General features: G+C 45.6%; 1 long non-coding RNA gene across 1 annotated transcript; it reads right to left on the bottom strand.

The window, feature by feature from the left end:
- Positions 1 to 508: 508 nt before the first annotated feature.
- On the bottom strand, positions 509 to 2502 carry LOC109276348 (uncharacterized). Its single transcript, XR_002084622.2, has 3 exons — positions 2387 to 2502; positions 2058 to 2240; positions 509 to 880 (listed from the first exon to the last, which is right to left on the bottom strand). It is a non-coding gene; the product is annotated as an uncharacterized LOC109276348 (long non-coding RNA).
- Between the last annotated feature and the right edge of the window lie 12575 nt (positions 2503 to 15077).

The raw sequence follows: 15077 nt of genomic DNA, 5'->3' as shown, positions 1-15077 counted from the left end.
TCTGGAGGCTGTAGTGGCTAATCCATTTCCTTGCCTTTTCCAGCCTATAGCGGCCATCTGCATTCCTTGGTATATAGCTCTACCCCCCTCCCCGGCCCCCACCCCTTCACCCCCTCACCCCTTCACCCCCTCACCCCCTCACCCCCTCGCCCCCGTCTTCAAAGGCAGTAGCATAGCATCTTCAAATTCCTCTCTCTCTCTCTCCTCCCCACCCCTCACCTCGGCATCCATTGTCACCTCTCCCCTTCTGACTCTGACCCTCCTGTCTCCCTCTTAGAAGGACACTTGTGAATACACTGGGGCTGCCTGGATAATCCAGGATAATCTCCCCACCTCAAGATGCTAAATTTAACCACTTCTGCAAAATTCCTTTGTCATGTTAAGTGCCATGGTGGCTTCCAGGAATTAGGATATGGACGTGTTTGTGGGGCCTAATTCCATCTACTATGAGATACAATAAGAAAATTCACTCACTGAGAAGATCCCTTGCCCCACACTGTTCCTAGACTTAAAATTTCTTTCTTTTAAATTTTTTTAGTCTTTATTTCTGAGCGAGACAGACAGACAGAGCATGAGCAGGGGTGGGGCAGAGAGAGAGGGAGACACAGAATCCGAAGCAGGCTCCAGGCTCTGAGCTGTCAGCACAGAGCCCGATGCGGGGCTCGAACTCGCAAACTGTGAGATCGTGATCTGAGCCGAAGTCGGACGCCCACCCAACTGAGCCACCCAGGCGCCCTTAAATTTTCTTTTAGAGGCTCGTTCTTCACCCCTTGAAGGCTTTCTGAGCTTGTAAGTCTTCACCGACAAAATATAAACACTCCCTGGGAGATAATACACGCTGAGCCTTATCTGTATAGATTTCACCAGGAGGATGAAGACCCTGGGAAAGAATTTAACAACATGAGGAGGGGTGCTTGTGAACCGTGAGCACAAAACCATTATTTCCCAGTTGTTGCCAAAAGCTAACCTACCCTCTTAAAAAGAGCGTGCAGTTAGCGCTCAAAGTCTAGCCTTCCGTTGTTAACCACAACTTGTCCTTGAGGTGTCTGTGTCTCATTTTCCTCATTGTGAACGAAGAATAAGAGCTGTCCTACCCAAACATAGTACGTGGAAGACATTTAAACACCTGCGCGTGGAAGTCCGTGGACACATGTAACAGATGGGGCGAGCGAACATTCCTTTCGTGATAAAAGCTTTGACAGGCACTCTCCCCGAGGGCTCACAACTGCTCTTTGAGGCAGGTGCTGTCATTACCCCCATTTAATAGGTGAGGAGACTGAGGCTTGGGTCAAATAACCTGACAAAGCTCACACAGTGAGGAAGCGGTAGAGCTGTGACGTGAACTTAATTCTAGGCTCTCGGCCTTTTATCACGATAGATTATTCTGCCTGTAAAACATCTGTGGGAAAACTGCGAACCAGCCCAGCATACAGCGTCGGGCATGGCATTTGGGCGAGATCATAGAAAGGAGGCAGAAAAGATGGAGCCAAACTGTCTTTAAAATTACAAGGAGTGGGGCGCCTGGGCGGCTCAGTCGGTTAAGCGTCAGACTTCGCCTGGGTTACGATCTCAAGGTTCATGGGTTCGAGCCCCACGTCAGGCCCTGTGCTGACAGCTCAGAGCCTGGAGCCTGCCTCCGATTCTGTGTCTCCCTCTCTCTCTCTGCTCCTCCCCCGCTCACGCTCTGTCTCTCTCTCAAAAATAAACAAACATTAAAAAAAGCTTTTTAAAAATTACAAGAAGCGGTCATTTCAAGGCAAGTGAGCTTTGCAAAGGGAATGATTTGTAGTTTGGGGGTCATGTGCCATTTTAACATTCGGGCATCTGGGATGCAAATCGGCCGAGGCCTGCCTCTAACCCTCCACAGCTCCCTGCCCAACCTCCACACTCTGGGGAGACCACAGCCACGGCTACTTTCAGGAACCACACATTCTTTTGTTTTCAAATTATTAAACACTCAAAATGTTAGAAAAGAAGAATCAAATCCTGAAGATATCAGAAGGAAGAAAGTAATATGATTTATGAATGAACAAATTAGAAACCCGGACATGACTTACATTAACAAATACATTCCAATGGGGCTCCTTTAATAAGAACACTCCCCATCAAAATAGATGAATCCTGACATTTTCATCAAGAACAATACAAATGAGGGGGCGCCCAGCTGGCTCAGTCGGTAGAGCATCTGATACTTGATCCTAGGGTTGTGAGTTCAAGCCCCACATTGGGCATGAAGCCCACTTAAAAAAAAAGAAAAACACAATGAAAGAAAAAAAATAATAAGAAAAAAAAATAAGAAAAACCATGAACAGATTAAATGAGACCATTGTAAACAATTTCATAAATATCTTAATCTAAACAAAGGTAAATTCAAAAAAATTGATACCAGAAGAGATGCAAAACAGGAATAGACTGAGTAGGAATGTATTTCCCTGGCCGGGGTCCCATTTAATCTTCCCATGAACATTCGAGAACGCTGCTCCCATCTCTGCAGGCTGAACTCCTACCCTTCCCTTCCTCCTTTCTTTCAACCACCCTGTTTCCCCCACTCAGACCCCTCCCGCTTCAGCCCTTCCTGTGTCTCCACTTCCGTTTCCATCCGCAACCCTCCTTTCCCAAGCCACACCATGACTTGTGAAACTCAGGTTCAATTTTGAACAAGCTTCCCTGTAAGGTAATGTATTTTTAATTAGTTATTTACTTGTACACTTACTGTGTTTATCATGAGCAAAACTAGCCAAAGTCCCTGTTCTCTGATGACTTACATTTTTAGTGGGTGGAAGGCTGATCACTAGAATAGCTCTAGAGGCACAAGGAGAAAGAAGAAAAATAAAGCAGGCGCTCCCGGTGCTGCATGTCTGGCTGCCCAAATCGCTGTCAACAGTTACAAAATGGATTTTCTTCTGCCTTGGTCATCGGACGTTTAAACATTCTTGGGCACACTTTAGTCTGATTATCTAGACTGAAAAGAGTTAACACATAGGCATAGTAATGCATTTACTCTTGTAATAAGCCTGTCAGGCAGATATCATAACGTCATCGTTATGTTTTTTTCACGGAGCAGAGAGACGAAGGAACTTTCTCGAGGTCTCACAGCTACACCGTGGCTGAACTGGCATTTGAACCAGACTGTCTGTCCCCAGAGTTCATGCACTTTACCAGTATGTCTGTCTGTGCCCTTGACTGAAGTCATCTTACATGAACTCCTTCCATCAACCCCCTTTCCACATCAAAACTTCTGTGTGATGTATTTTCAGTCTTCTCTACATTTGCTCAAAAACTGTCACTCTTTTCAAGCCTTGCCCCTGCACCTGTCCCTTTCTCCCGCACCTCCTGAGACCGTTTCATGCCTCTTTGTACACCCTTCTTGTACCTTTTTAAAATAAGGAACAGGGCTCTGTTGTGAAATTCACATGCTTTTTCTTTTCTAATGTCTTATTTATTTTGGGGTGGGGGGGCGGCAGAGAGAGAGAAGTGGACAGAGGAGCCGAAGCAGGCTCCGAACTGACATCAGTGAACCCAATGTGGGGTTCGAGCTCACGAACCCTAAGAGTGCGACCTGAGCCAAAGTCAGGCATTCAACCGACTGAGCCACCCAGGCACCTCTGCTTTCTTTTTGCCCCGCTCAGTACACAGACCTTTGCTGTTCTTGTCCTGAGGTGTCTGTAAGTTTGGGAGGAAATTAGGATCGTTAGCACAGGAATGTAGCAATTCCTAAAGGAGAGGCATAATCATCTTCTGACATGCAAAACACAATCATGCAACAAGAAGATAGCCTTTATTCCTCCCCACCTCAACTGATTACATTTCTTTCATCAAGCAGGCTCAGAGGTCAATTCTTCGAATTCTATTGTGCGGGGAAAGCCTTCGTCATCATCAGGTTTCACAGTGTTCCAGGGAAGCGGCGTCACAGAAGAGAGAGTAGGACTTAGGGGTCATCAAGGAGAGGCAGGTGAGAAGAAAGGGCTGGGCAGACCTGTGTCCTCATGGCTCCCTTTCTGGGCTCCATCCCGTAAGAAGGCAAGGGTCTTGGAGGAATGCTCCCCACCCCCAGCACCACCAACCGCCCACCTAGGACTCTGGAAAGCCATCTCTCTGTTATGCTGCCCCAAGACGCATCTCAGCCACATCAAGGAAAATTTGGCTTCCATGAAAAACACATTTGACACAACCTTCCTTCTCCCATCTTTCTGGTTTCCCCCTCTAATTCTGTACGTGTTCTTTGACTTTTCCTGGTTCTCCTCCCTTCTTTCATTCTTTAAGTGTGCACATTCTCTGGGGCACCTGAGCGGCTCCGTCGGTTGGACGTCTGACTCCTGATTTCAGCTCAGGTCATGATCCCAGGGTTGTGGGATCAAGCCCCACGTTGGGCTCTGCACTGACAGTATGGAGCCTGCTTACGATTTTCTCTCTCTCCCTCTCCCTGACTTCTCTCCCGCTCGAAAGTGCACTCTCTCTCTCTCTTTCTCTCTCGGTCTCTAAAAATAAATAAATACATACATAAATAAATAAATATGCCCACTCTCCAAAGTTTTGTCCTCACCACGTTTTCTTTCCTTTAGTGATCTGATTTTTTCCTATACTATGAAGTCACCAAAGGAAGATGTCTTCCAAATCCATAACATCTGGTCATAACTCTCCTTGGGGCTTCTGTATTGCATCTCCAAGCTCTCCTACATATTTCCACCCTTCTTTTTGCCTGTAACTCCAGCCCCATACAATTAAAGCCACGTATATTCCTTGCCATCTTCCAAACCACTCTTCCTGGCTTCCTATACCTGTTAATGACATCACTGTTCTTTGTGAATTTCCCTACTTTCCATCTTGAAAGCCTCAGATATTTCACACGTGTTTATAACAACGGGGTAAAGTACCTAACACATGCAAGAATTACTACGTGGCAATGCTGAGGGCTTTCCACCTGTTAATTCACTTAATCCTCATAACAGTGCTATGAAATTGTTACTATGATCGCTACCATTTTATAGCTATGGAAACTGAGGCACAGAGAGGCTAATGTCACACAGTCAGCAAGTGGCAGATGCTGAGACTTGAAACCAGGCAGCCAGTTCTAGAGTCTGTACTCCTCACCACTCTACTCTGCCACTTCCCACCACACAACAAACGAAAAATGGATACAAAAAATACGTAATGGGATCACAGCTGTGGGAAGCAAACAAGCAAACCAACGATCTAAACAACTAGGTATAGAAAAAAAGACTAGAAGGAAATATAATCCTGGGTGCAGGCTGGAATGAGAGCAACTTTACTTTCTACCTTCCACTTTTCTGATTTTCCAAATTTCCTATTATGAGTGTAATGTTTACAACGGAAACATATTACAAATGCAATATGTTGTTAATGCATAATACATTTTACATTTCATTGTTTTCAATGTTTATTTATTTTTGGAGAGAGAGAGAGAAAACATGAGTTGCGGAGGGGCACAAAGCAGGCTCTGTGCTGACAGCAAAGAGCCCGATGTGGGCCTCGAACTCACAAACCCTGAGATCATGACCTGAGCTGAAGTTGGACGCTTAACCTCCTGAGCCACCCAGGCGACCTTACATTTCATTTTTAAATGAGTTTTAAAATTCAGCGTGCCTGGGTGGCTCAGTCAGTTAAGTGTCCGACTTTTTTTTTTTTTTTTTTTTTTTTTTTTTTTTATTTATTTTTGAGACAGAGAGAGACAGAGCATGAACGGGGGAGGGGCAGAGAGAGAGGGAGACACAGAATCGGAAGCAGGCTCCAGGCTCCGAGCCATCAGCCCAGAGCCCGACGCGGGGCTCGAACTCACGGACCGCGAGATCATGACCTGAGCTGAAGTCGGCCACTCAACCGACTGAGCCACCCAGGCGCCCCAAGTGTCCGACTTTTGATTTCAGCTCAGGTCATGATCTCACAGTGTGTGGGATTGATCCCCTCGTAGGGCTCTGTGCTGACTTTTCAGAGCCTACTTGGGACTCTCTCTCTTCCTCTCTCTCTGCCCCTCCCCCACTTGCATACATGCACATGCACGCTCTCTCTCTCAAAGTAAATACACATTAGAAAAATTTTAAAAACATAAATGAATTTTAAAATTCTTTTCACTGCAACACACTGAAACATGGAAAATCCAGTCGCAACATACGTCCCTCCCCCAACAACAACAAAGTCGCTTGTGCATTTCCGAGACACCTGTATCTTCCGTTCCATCCCGCACTCCTGTTCTGGCCGTGGTCTCCCACTGATACAGTGACTCTTATCTGTAAAACCATGGGACGTGCGAGATTAACCTTCTTAAGACCAAGGTTTCTTTATACGACTTCCCTATTCAGGAGTTTTCTGTCTTCCTGTTACTCATAGAATTTAATTCAAACTATCTAGTCCGACATGAAATTTGTCCACCGTCTGGCCCTAACCTTCTCTGCAGTCTTTTCTTCCTTGTTTTCCTTTTATGTTTCCAGTGAGCCAATCAGCCCCACATCACTCCCTCTGCCTCGTTCTTCTGTAGCTCTCCCCAGCTCCCACGGGAACCCTGACCCAAGGGCATCAGCAGCCTGAGCCCAGCTTCTGGGCTGGTTTGGAATTAGCTCCTGCTTCGCGGTGGCCAGCGTCCGCCGGTCTGGTCAGATTTCCCGGGCTCCCGAGCGCTGTCCTGGCACATCCCTCAGCCTTCCGCAGTGTTGGGAGCCAGGGAGCCTGGAGTGAGCCTCAGCTGTGCCAACTCTCCCAGGTTAGCTCTGAGCCCCGTGTGTGGGCTTGCTCTGCTCTTTGTCTCCCTCCGTTCTGCATATTTCCCCCCCAGTCATGATGACCTCGTGCTCTGCACAACTTGGGCCAGATTTAGGTTGGATCCTGCCCAGCCCTCTTGACTTCTACCTTGGACTCCCAACTAAATTTGCCAGCACACTGAATCGGACCTCCTTGAATTGCCCGACCCACCTAAGGCCCTTGGGTCCCGGAGATAGCATGACTTGACCTCCCTCACCGCTCACACTGACCCCAGACGCTACTGCCTCGTGCCCTCGCTTCCATACCTGCTCCAACACTCCCTCCGTTCATGTTGCCCAAATTTCCCATAAGGCACCTGGGAGTCTTTCTGAGGTTTGATGGTTTCTGCCAAAAAAATATCCCCCCCCTCCAATCTTTTCTGCCCCTGGAGCCTTTGGTTACACTGTTCCTTTTGCCCAGAAATCCCTGTGAAGGATTATAGTTTCTACCCCCCCTTTGGTGCGTGTGTGGTAAAACATGTATCATACACGATTTGCCGTTGCAACCATTTTGAAGTATATAGTTCAGTGGCATTAACGACATTCATATTGTTGGACAACCGTCACTATATCCATTCGCAGAACCTGTCATCATTTCAAACGGAAACCCTGTACCCATTAAACAATAACCCCCACTCCACGCTTCCTCCCAGCCCCTGGCAACCACCCTTCTATCTCTGAATCTAATGCCTAATCTAGGTATCTCATATAAGTGGAATCATATAATATATTGAAATGGATATAATATTTTTATTTCTTTGAAGTATAATTGACATGCTATATTATACTAGTTTCATGGGCACAACATAGTGATTCAACGCTTGTATTCATTGTGAACTGATAAACAACATCCATTTTTTTAGACATTTAAAATCAATTGATTCGTTAATTAATTAACACGAGAGGGAGAGAGAGAGAATCTTACGCAGACTCCAAGCTCAGGAGCCTGACAGGAGGCTCAATCTCATGACTACGAGATCATGACCTGAGCCAACATCAAGATTTGGACACTAACCCAACTGAACCGCCCAGTCGCCCCAACAACATCCACTTTCAAGGCCATATCCTCTAGTAAACCCCACTGCATTGTAAGCTTTGGAGAAAGGACCATCTTCCTATGCCTGATACTCGGCACAGAGCCTTTCACTAAGTAGATGCCCAGCCGATATTTAATGTGCTCACTAGAAGAAAAGAAGTTAATGAGAGACCATAATATACACACAAAAAAGAATCCTTCATTCTTCTACTTTTTAATGGAAAGTAACTAGTTTTCACTGGCTAATTTCCCCCAATGCTGCTATTAAAACAACTCTTTAATGAAGCATGTGTACTCTCTGCTTATCAGTTTGCCAAAAATAACGATCCATTGAAATCATCTAACTATCTAATTGTTTTATTACGTTGAAATAAACCAAAGCTTTTTGCCAGGAAGAAAACCAGACCCGCATAAGTGATTATTTCGAGTTTCACCTAACTGTAATCAGGCATCTGATCTTTGATATGCTGGTTTTTAATCCTCATGCATCCTTCTAAGGAGCCACACTCTCAGCAAAGTCATTTAATTATGGAAAACGAAGAACCCATGGCTTTACTGCACGGAATTCAAAACCTTGCCTAACGTGAACGTTGCTCAACAAAGTGTCAGATTTTGCAAAACAAGCGTTCCTCAGTGACACTCAATACACAAGCGTAACATTTTTAAAGGTTTACACACAGTTAACAGTGCGGAAGAAACAGGAGAAAAGCAATCAGTATTGATTAATGACGGGAAACGTATATTATTCCACGTGTACTTGAATTCTAGGATTCCCATTATGTAAATAAGTCTTTCAGTTGAAAGCGAAAAATAATCCAAAAAGTAGTTCAGAAGATCTTAAGCACGGAAGGGAGGCCGGGAAGACAGAGAATTATGTTGGAATACGCACCTCTGCCTTAACCGTGATATCATCACCACAGTCCTAGAATTATCTCAAAAACTCCAGGCCGACCCCAAACGCTAACCAATGCCTTTCTCGGCAAATATGTGGGACTGATATTTTTAGGTTCTCTTCTCCCGGATCGAGGGGCTGGAACTTATTGTAGCAGGCTGCCATCTGCTGGTTCCCCACCAAGATCCATGGGAGAGAAGGTGGGATACTTAGAGCCCCCCCACCCTTACCCCTTCTCTGTTCTCATCTCCTGCCTCAGACCACAGTAAACTTGAAGAAGGAAGGCGCGGAGTCCTTTTATCTCAGTTCCTAGCCTTACAATTCAGCCTCTCAATACTGGAATGAGTTTTGAGTCAATAAACAGCGTGCTCTAAGACTCCTGAGTGGCAACAAAATCCTCCAGGACCTAGAGAAGTCCGAAAACAAACAAATCTGGTTCTAGTTTCACAGCATTGACATTAGCGTTTCCAGAGAGGCGACAATGGCACATAGGGAGGATGAGTCAAACCAAGAAAATTACGTCGCCTTTATACCCAACGGGGTTGTGTCTGCTACTTTCCTATAAAATGGGATTGGTGGCAGGGTATGAAGAGATTTTCCAGCTGGAATCTTAGTTTGCGACCGTCATAAAGGAGTTCTGTGCAATTAGGTTCATTCTACAGGATTCAGGGACATAAGTTAGACCTGTGCTGTCCGATACAGCAGCCCCCAGCCACAGGTGGCTGTTATGCATTTGAAGTGAGACCAGTCTGAAGTGAGCTGCGCTGTAACTGGATTTCAAAGGCTTCGCATGAAAAAAAGACTATAAAATATCTTGCTAGTTACCTATATTGGTCTTACATTAAAGTGATACTATTTTGGATATATTGAATTAAAACATTATTAACATTAACATCATCGCTTCCATTTTTTTTTTTTTTTTTAGCGTGGCCACCAGAAGAAAAATTAAATTACATATGTGGATCACAATATTTTTCTTCTCAATAGTGCTGCGTTCAATTATAATAGTGGCCCTTGCTGGGTTCCCAGTAAGGGATACTTCGTATGCGTACTATTCTAAGGGTTTTATGAGCACCGGTTTTTCACGTAATCCCCACGATAGCAATATTAAAAATATGCCTCATTATCATGCCAATTTTACATATCGGGAAACCGAGAGTCAGAGAGAATAAGGAACAAACTTACACAGTTAGTAGGTCACTGTGTGTGGACTTGAACCCAGACTAGTAAGAAGCCAAAGCCAGAATGATCTTACCCACAATGCAAAGCCCTCTTCCAGCAGGGCTCTCACTGGCCTTCCCTCTATTGAGATCCAATCCTCTCCCCCATTCCCTGTCCAGGTCCGTGGCTTTTTTCTTTTTAATTTTTTTTTTTAACTTTTATTCATTTTTGAGAGACAGAGAGGACAGAGCGTGAGCAGGGGAGGGGCAGAGTGGGAGGGAGACAGAATCCAAAGCAGGCTCCAGGCTCTGAGCTGTCAGCACAGAGCCCGATGCAGGGCTTGACCTCAACTGACCGCGAGATCATGACCTGAGCCCAAGTCGGGTGCTCAACCAACTGAGCCACCCAGGTACCCCCCGGTCCACGGCTTTTTGTGTCATAGGCCTTTTTTCCCCTCTGCAGGACCACCTTGCTGTAAATTCTATAGTCAGGTAAAAAGAGGGTTTTCTCCCTTGCATATTTTCCTAGGCCCATATTAAATAACAAATTTGGGGGTGGAATAGTATATAGAGGTAGAATTCTTTCCAACCACTCCTTCTAATTTTTGTCCATCTTGGCTTTCAGTGTCTCGAGGTATAAAATTTCTCAGACATCATAAATCCTTGCGAAAGTGCTCTAAGAGGTTTTAGATGAAAACAGATTTTCCAGATTGGCCTGAAATTGTTTTAGCTTTTTTTGCAAAGAGGGAAAATTCTGTTTCTACAAAAGCACCAGGCAGAATTTCTGTGAGCCTCCAATGCTTCCGTTATTTGTGTGCATGCAGTCTGTACATGTACGCATGTACAGGCACACAGAAGGTCATCTATGATTTCTCTTACAAGGAAAGTAGGCTTTTGATCTTCTACGTTTTGGCGAAGCAAATCTTAAATTTCTAAAACAAGTTCCCAACTGTTATTTCTGGAATCACTATTCAGGAATGAATAAATGTCACCTCTCTTCTGTCTCCAGCCACTTCCTGCTTTATCTCTAATTGTTTTGGTTTCTCTCCAGTTGTGAAATGCCACGAAATTTTTAGCGGGGCATGGCAGAGCAAACGCCCAACAAATCCTATGTCAAAGAATGCAGTTTTCCAGTGCAAGCAGAAGAATCAAAGACTAGATTTTAGAAGACAGGGCCATCCGTCCACCTATCCAACCATCCGCCTAGCTAACCATCAATTCCATGGGGAACAGAGATTCCACAAGAAACAAACCCTGCCCTCACGGCGCTCGTGGGAAAGGCAGACAACACACAAGTAAACAAGCAAATCAAAACAACACATTGGGATGCATCCTACAAAGGAAGCAGATTGGGGACCGAGACAGAGGGCCACCTGCTTTAGATCAAGTAGCCAGGGAAGGATCCAGCTCCGTGGCGACTGGTGAAGGAAATAGTGCGACAGTCCAGACAGAAGGAGACACCTTGCCGTCAGGAGCATGCGGTTTTAGGAACGGGATGGTGAATATCGACGGGTACAGTGAGCAAAGGCAGAGTGCAGGAGACACATAGGGAAGAAGCAGCAAGTATGGGAGACATCATCCAGGGACTTCGGGCAGAGTGAGGGGTCTGGGTTTTATCCAAGGCTCTGTGGAAAGCTACTGAATGTTTCTAAGCAGACGGGTGATGCATGCAGATTTGTATTTTTTGAAGACTACTCTCACTGCTGGGTGGAAAGTAGACAGAAGAGGCAGGATGCAAAGGGGGAAGTGTTTTCTGACATTGGTTATTCTTTTACCCCTTGACATCACTATTCTGCAGGTATGTGCCGCTAACAACTGTGTGTTCCACCCAGATTCCAAAATTGCTCCATTCTTTTTCTAGGTTAAAGCCTTTTATTTTTAGGGTGCCTGGGTGGATCAGTCGGTTGAGCATCCAACTCTTTATTTCAGCTCAGGTCATGATCCCAGGGTTGTAGGATCAAGCCCCGCGTGAGCCTGCGTAAGATTCTCTCTTCTTTTGCCCTTCTCCCCCACTCGTGTTCTCTCTCTCTAAAGAACAAAACAAAATCTTTTTTTCTTCTTTCTTGTTATTTTAAACATTTAGATATAATCATATAATTAATGCATAGCTTTACGATAACAACTTAACAATTTGATATTTGTGTACTTTGTAAAATGATCACTACAATAAGTCTAGTTAATCACCACACATAGTTAGAAATGTATGCGCGTGTTACGAAAACTTTTAAGATTTACTCTTGGCAACTTTCAAATATTCAAAACGGTATTGCTAACCATAATAACCATGTACGACATTACATCCCCAGGACTTATTCATTTTATAGCTGGGGGTTTGTACCTTTTAACCCACTTCACCCATTTTGCCCATCCCCCACCCCCCTCTTCCTTGCTCTTTTTCTGTAGGTGCTTTCTGTCTGCACATCCGAAATCTTTAAGCTCCCAAGAATAATGTTTCTTCCCTCAGAGCATTCTAAACATCTGGATATAATGTAATAAAAAAGTGTAGCTGTTGGCCCAGGTGGGCCTACAGTATAAGGACCCTGGCTCGGGCCCCAACTTCTGCCTGGAGATCTAAGAACACCCTCGGTGGGGCCTTTCAATGCTCCTTCACATCCAGGCACCGTAGCTTGTCAGCAAAGGGCTTTTCATAACAACGGTGAAATACTGTGTGTGGCTCCCCACAAGAGCTCTGTGCTCCCAAGGACTCGGCCAGGCCTGAGGGTTAAGCACCACTCCAAGCACGACCCTCCCTGAAACACAGCAAACCCACAGGAGCCCCGTCAATTGTCCCACTGGGGCATATTTGGCACTTTCTGCATTTCTCAAAGAGCGGGGCTCCCCGCTGGTTAGCCCTTGGATTAACACTCCCCCACCACCTCTCCCTGCGGCTCGCATGCCAACTCACAGGGCACAGAGCTTGGGGCAGCAACACCTCTCAAGGAGTGAAAACACCTCTTGTCCTGGACAGCTTCCGCTCGCCTCCCCCTCTACCCACCTGCTCTCCAGCCCTCGGGCCCTGCTCTGAGCCCCAGAGGCAGACCTGAGGCCGTGCTACAGAGGCCAGCTGGGGGGTGGCTCTGAGGGCCCCAGCAGGAGATCAGAGGGAAGGGAATGAGGTCAGGGTTTTTCTCGCCCCACTTCCTCCCCGGAGGGGGCCCTGGGTGGGCTGCAAGCTGGCCCGGAGCCCCTTCCACACTTCTAGCTGTTTCTGCTCCCTTCCCTGGCCCCTTCAGGCTAACAGGTAGTAAAGCCAACCCTGCTGTTACTGATCCCTGGTCCCCCTACTCACCACCTTCGTCCCTTTATTAAATGTTCCTAAAACTATCCCAGTTTGAATGTGCCATCCCTTTCCTGCTCAAACCCTGACAGCTGCAACCTTCCCCTTTAAGCGTCCCTCTGGAGCTCCCACTGACAGGATGTAATGGCTCTGACCCCTGACCTTCAATTGAGAGTGACCAGTGTCTCATGGCGTCCCCTTCCTCCTTCCAACAGGAGAGTCCTTCCTTACGGGACCACATCGCACGTCCCCCAAGTCTTTACGACCACGTAATTCACTCTCTCTGGGCACCTGTCATGTTAGGCAGCTGAAGCCCCACAGAGAAAATGAAGTTTCTTTTTTGTTGCCCCTCCAACAAACACAGGCTACCTATGCCATTTATTCTCTCTCCTTGGCTATTCGTAAAGACAAAAATTAGTGTGCGAGGGCACATACCCTAACCCCTAAAGCCTAGCACTGAATGTACAAAGAGACACAAACATGGGGAGCCATATTATTATTCAAGAATAAGAACAATAGCTACGTTGATGGAGTAGGTACCATGTGTGAGTACTTCCCAGCAGTAACTCATGTAACGTGTGTGTAATTAACACATGTGATACTCACAAGGCTCTTGAGATGGGGACTATCATCCTCATTTCATAGGTGAGAAAATCTAGACACAGATTACACAACTGCAAGGTTAAACAGCCTGTAAAGGGTGGATCTGGAATTCAAACCAAGGCTATTTGGCCATAAAGTTGATGTTCTTAACCACAATATTGTAAATAATTAAAGTCTGCTGTGAAATCTTAGTAAGGAATCCTGCTTTCACCGCTTACAGCTGGCTTATTTTGGTATCCCTTATTATGAAAAAAAATGTTAGTGGGGAGAAAGTAAAATAAATAGTGGAAGCCTCCAGTAGGAAGAAAAAGTAGATGGTTCAGGGCGTTGAAAACAAAACAAGAAGTTTTAAAACACCATCAAAGAATCTGACATTAGAACATTAGATTAGGGGATGCTTGGTTGTCTCAGTGTCTCGGTTGAGTCTCTGACTCTTGATTTTGGTTCAGGTAATGATCTCACGGTTCATGAGTTCGAGCCCCACATCAGGCTCTGCACCAACAGCATAGAGCCTGATTGGGATTCTTTCTCTTTCTCTTTCTCTCTTTCTCTGCCCCCCCCCCCCCCCAGCTCATTCGCTCTCTCTAAATAAATAAATACACATTTAAAAAAAGAACATTAGATAAGGGCAAGGGCATACTTTAAATTCTTTTAATTGCTAATTTTGATAAAACACAGTTAAATTTAAAATAGTTTGTTGAGGAAGATATAAGATGTCCTAGGATGCTCGCCTTTAAAACCAGGGTATGAGGGGCACCTGGGTGGCTCAGTCGGTTAAGCGTCTGACTTCAGCTCAGGTCATGATCTCACAGTTTGTGGGTTTAGAGCCTTTCGTCGGGCTTTGTGCTGACAGCTCAGAGCCTGGAGCCTGCTTCGGATTGTGTCTCCCTGTATCTCTGTCCCTCCCCCACCCCCTCTCTCTCTCTCAAAAATAAATAAACTAAAAAATGTTTTTAGACAAGATATGAGGCTGCCTGGCCATCTCAGTCTGAAGAGCATGAGTTGAGAGTTCAAGTTCCACGTTGGGTGTACAGATTACTTAAAAAAAAAAAAAAAATCTCAAAAAACAAAGAGGCTATGTATCCATTCACAGCAATGGTTCTCAAACTTCAGTGTGACAACCATTAGGGGCTTGTCAGGTGACGAATCCTGGGCCCCACATCAAACCTCTGGAACAGAGGGACACCTGGGTGGCTCAGTTAAGTTTCTGACTTTGGCTCAGGTCATGATCTCACAGTTTTTGAGTTCGAGCCCCACATCAGGCTTTGTGCTGTCAGTGCAGAGGCCACTTCAGGTCCTCTGTCCCCATCTCTCTCTGCCCCTCATCTGCATGCTCTCTCTCTCTCTCTCTCAAAAA

The sequence above is a fragment of the Panthera pardus genome, unplaced genomic scaffold, assembly GCF_024362965.1.
Source record: "Panthera pardus isolate Hobbes unplaced genomic scaffold, ASM2436296v1 HiC_scaffold_6, whole genome shotgun sequence".
In the NCBI taxonomy this organism is placed as follows: Eukaryota; Metazoa; Chordata; class Mammalia; order Carnivora; family Felidae; genus Panthera; species Panthera pardus.
This window is presented reverse-complemented; position numbering and strand designations above follow the sequence as displayed.